Source organism: Hibiscus syriacus, unplaced genomic scaffold (assembly GCF_006381635.1).
Source record: "Hibiscus syriacus cultivar Baekdansim isolate YM2019G1 unplaced genomic scaffold, ASM638163v2 tig00110348_pilon, whole genome shotgun sequence".
NCBI classification, from domain to species: domain Eukaryota; kingdom Viridiplantae; phylum Streptophyta; class Magnoliopsida; order Malvales; family Malvaceae; genus Hibiscus; species Hibiscus syriacus.
Window position 1 is genome coordinate 140,556 of NW_024062699.1, and position 5,135 is coordinate 145,690.

At 25.4% G+C, this 5,135-nt stretch overlaps 1 pseudogene; it reads right to left on the reverse strand.

The window, feature by feature from the left end:
* Positions 1–1,985: 1,985 nt before the first annotated feature.
* Positions 1,986–3,058, reverse strand: LOC120120859 (annotated as a pseudogene).
* Between the last annotated feature and the right edge of the window lie 2,077 nt (positions 3,059–5,135).

Sequence of the window (5,135 nt, forward strand, 5' to 3'; positions counted from 1 at the left end):
TTGTTATTAACAATTTGAAGGCTGAGTGGACAAAATCATAAGACAATGAAGAAAAAATGACCCCTACAATAATTTATATAAAAAACATTATTCAAACTTCAACTTCTCACTCTTCCTATAATAAAATCACCCGAAATAGAAACTCATGTTTGAAGTCTAGCATATGAGTTGATCCAGCAAGTCATAGACTTTAGCTCTTTCATTTAAATTACCATATAATGAATATGAATATAAAAACAACAATTCAAAATAATTGAAGTTGAGAGGGGCAATATCCATTACGTAGAGTCAATAATAGCGATACACTTGCAGGTGGTGTAGAGCTTCCTTTTACTTAATTTTGAATCTTCAAATTACAAGTTGAAACGTCTCTGTCTTCCTTTGCTGACTTTCACTCCTTGCACTGCTGACATCCCTTTCTCCTAACCTCAAAGAAAACATGAAAATAGAGATGAGTATACCGTGTACGTTGTACACCGCAACATACCATTAAAGCGATGTACCGAAACGTACCATTAGCTAAATTGTCTTTATTAAGTAAATATTAAAAGGATAAATTATACGTTTAGTACTTACACTATTATTTTTATTTCGTTTTAGTACCTAGACTTTATTTATTTTTCAACAATCAACAATAATGTGATGTAGCATGACATGTCAATTTTTTTTGTTTTTCTATTTTCACATCATTTTTCTATTTTTCTGTCTGTATATATTTTATTAATTTTATTCAACCAATTAAATGGTGATGCGTGTCACCGATTATGAGGATAAAATAAAAGAAACTATTCTTAATCTTAGCATAAACTGAACCTAGGCCTCTTACTTGAAGTGCAAGGCACTCATCCATTGAATTCAGCTAATTATTTATATTAATTTTATCATATTTTGTATGTAACTTATATAATAATATCACCACAAAATCAATATTTTCTGATAATTATAAAATTCAAATATGTGACACTTTAAATTAATGATAGAAAGTTTTGTCATTCAACTATAATGTGAATCTATGTTTATTATATCAAACTTGATAATTACTTGTATCATAATTAAATTAAATAATTAATTTTCACTTTATTTAAAAATAAAAAAGAATTAAATAATTACTTTTATGTATTTATAAAATTTATATTAAATTATTCTAAAAAGTTTATTTATAATATTATGAAAATATTTTTAAAATCATACTATTTATTTATTTGAAATAATATTATTTGTAAATTGTGTATTTAATTTTAAATAATATTGCACGGAACCAAAGTAATAGTTGGATAATAAACGTATAATTTACCCTAAACTTAAATTATTTAAAATAAATAAATAATAATAATTTTTAAATAAATAATTAAAAAATTAAACAAAAATGATAATTTAGTTACAAAACTATAATTTATCTTTTTTAATATTTATCTAACAAGATAATTTAATTAATGATATGTTTCGGTACGTCGCTTTAATGATATGTTGCGGTAAATACAATACAAATATATAAATATATAAATATATAAATTTACTTTGATTTTCAAAAATCACCAAATACCATTATCAATATAGCACTATTTTATATTTACTAAATTGGTAAAATTATTTGTTTATAAATAACCAACACCATATGCCAATAAAATATTTTTACATAATTTAATGATAATTTGTATACTATATTCCACAATAATTATAACTATTTGTTAAGCATAAGCAGAGTTGATTTTTTTAATATTTAAAATTGAAATAGAATTAAAATTAAAATTTTATATAATAAAAATCAAAATTATATATACGGTTATATCAAATCAAGATTTATGTATAAAACTATACATTAAATCAAAATTAGTATAATTTCGAGGGTTTTTTAGAGAAGTAAATTTTACCAAAAAAAATATGAGAAGTATTTATTGTTATATATGTTGTGTTATCTTAGTAAAATGGTTAATAAAGTTTGGAAATTGCACTTAAGATGAGCTACAAAAGCAGTTATTGATAAATGATAATAAACTCATTTATGTACATTCTAATCGTTATCTAGATGACCATAAGTTGGTGAAAGCCCAACGGTGGATGTGGAGAGAACGGCGATAACAGTGGCATGTTAAAAATCCCCTTCGTGTCATTGTCCAAATCCAAAAATGACGTCCAATTTGACGGTGTCAAAGGCGCATCACCGTAATCTCTCGCTTTCGTCGCATCCTCATCTTTTTCTCTCTTCACGCTCTTAACTTGGCTTTCTTCACCAGCGCTGTCGTCGTCTCTGCTCCTTTTCCTCACTCCGTCTTCCTCGGTTACGTCCAACCTCCCGGCTTCGTGAGGGAAGTTAAGAATCGCTTTGGAGCCGCGGAGCTTGAAAGCGGCTCGGTCGTAAGCCTTAGCGGCTTCTACGGCGGTGTCAAAGGTTCCCAACCAGACGCGTGCACCCTTTCGGGTAGGATCTCGGATCTCAGCTGCGAATTTTCCCCACGGGCTTTGTCGGACTCCTCTGTAATGCTTACTTTTCTCTTCGGAATTTGAATTCTCCGGCTCTCCCTTAGTTAAAGCCGGTTGACCGAAATGAATCCACTCCACTTTATGCGGTAACGAGATTTTCAGCGACGGTTTTCGATTCTGAGAATTGGAACCCGGTTTCGAAGAAGCTTGAGGTTTTACAGCATAAATTTGAGGCTTAACTTCAAAGTTGAAGGGATTGGCGTTGGAAGAGAAGGGCTTAGGCGTCGTGAGATGGACAAATTGAGGTTTCGATTCAAATTCGAAACCTGGGAATTTTGGAGAGAAGTTAAAGAAATCATCATCGTCACGGGAGTTGAAATTAGATGCGGAAATACAGGAATCAGAGCTGGAAGTTTGAGAGTAGAAAGACTGAGATGGAGAGGTTGAAACCTCGGCTTTTGATTCATTTTTTCAATTGATTTCAGTTGAAAAACTCCCCAATCCTACCGGAGAAAATTCATCCAGTAAATATTGTTCGATATATTGAAGAGCACTGCTAGTTTCCATAACACCAGAACTGAAAAAGAAGAAAAATCTTAAACCATGAGCGATGAAAAATAAAATAAGAAGTGAAGGTGAAATATTATGATTGAGGGTGGGAGAGAAAGGTATTTTAGGACCGGAGGATGGCAAGTTGAAATGGATGAGTTTTCAATGGATGAAGGTACAACGAAGCAACGAGCATGCAAAATGACAAATTGGATTACGCAGCAGACATTTATGTGGGAGTCATCCTAAAATTGTATTTTGATCGTAAACTTATTACTCTTATCCCATTGAAACTGTGACTGCTTTTAATTGTCTTTTTATAATGGAGAATTTCGTTTCTTTCACTTGAAATTTTTAAAAATATTTTTCATAAAATAAATTATATTATTTAAAAAATATTTTTGAAATATATTTTACGATGTTTAAAAGATATTGTTTAAATCATTTTTAACTAGTTAATGAATTTTTTAATTTATTTACAAATATTAAATACAATAAATAATATTATTTATCATAAAACTTAATATTATTATTTTTAAAATATTAAAATAATTATTTATTATTAAAATATTATTTTTATAATTTATTAATAAAATATTAATATTGGTATATTTTATTGAAATAAAATATTGTAAATATATTAATTATTTATTAAAGTAAGTGTTATATTATATTTTAAAAATATTAATTAGTATATTTTAATATCTTTATTAAAATATTATATTAATATAAATATATAATAATATTATTTATTATTAATAATTTAATAATTTATTTCTATGAAGTTAAAATAATATAAATTTTTATTAATAATTATTATATATTATTAAAATAAAAATATAATATTATATATTATTATATATAATTGATTATTTTATTATAATATTAAACTATAATATATATTATTATAAATATTATAAATGTATTTTAATATTTAATAATTAATATTTTGATTAAAATGATATTAAAATATTTTATTAATATTAAATTCATAAAATAAAATTATTTTTAGTATTTATTTTTTGAAGTTAAAAGTTCGAAAAATGACTTACGGAAAATCAGACTGTAAGTTATTTTTCAAAAAACACAAAGGAAATTATATTGACCAGAAAAATATTTTACGTTAACAAACCAATTTTCCTCAAACTAAAAATTAGAAAATGGGATCGAGAAAATATTTTACGTGAAACAAATGGATCATAAATGTTGAACAATAGTTCTTTGCCAGGGATAGATGGAAATAAGGTATTACAACAATTCAAAAAGTACAAGACTTGAATGAAGATACTATTTCTGGAAGATATATACGAAGACATCTCTAAAAGTATAATAATATTTAATTATTAAATCTATATCATAAAAAAAATTATTCTAATCATATTTAAAAGATTTAACCCCTCATCATATTAAATCAAAATTTTTGTAAGTAAATCCTTTTTATTGTCTAAAATAAATTTTATTCCTTAATTTTTTTTTCATCTCTTTAGCCTTCTAACTTTTTTTCTTATCAAATTCAATTATTTGACTAAAAAAGTAATAGATATTTTATATTTTTTATGTTTTTGAAAAATATATTTTTCTGAGTTTTATAGTTTTGATAAGTTAAATAATTTTTTAATAATATAAATATAATTTTAGCAATTTATCATTTTAAAATATTTTTAATTTTTATACAAAACAAAAATCAATATTATTAGAAAGATAAAACAGTCGACACTAACTTATTCAATAGATCAATATATTCTATACAAAGCTAAACCCTATCAAGTAGATAAAACAAACTTTCAGGCCTAAACAAGTGTCTTAAACTATGAACAAATCTATCTAATTTAGTGTTTTCAAAGATTTTGAGATGTAATGGTTTTAGTTTCATTTTGTGAATTTATAAGTATCGATAGTGGTTCATCTTTTTAGTTTAGATAAAGAGTTGTCGGAAACAATGATTAAAGAGAATATACTTGAAAATTAATCATCTTTCTAAATTATTTAATTTCAATGAAAAACAATAATTAATGATTTGTTTTTCAAATCAAAACCATGCATGTAATAGTAGGAAGATTTGTGCTCTTCCTCACCTACTGCATTGTTGATCTAAATCATTCTTTTTGTTGGTATGCAAAATAATATTTTAAACTTTTCTACATTTATTTAATGGCTGAACAATA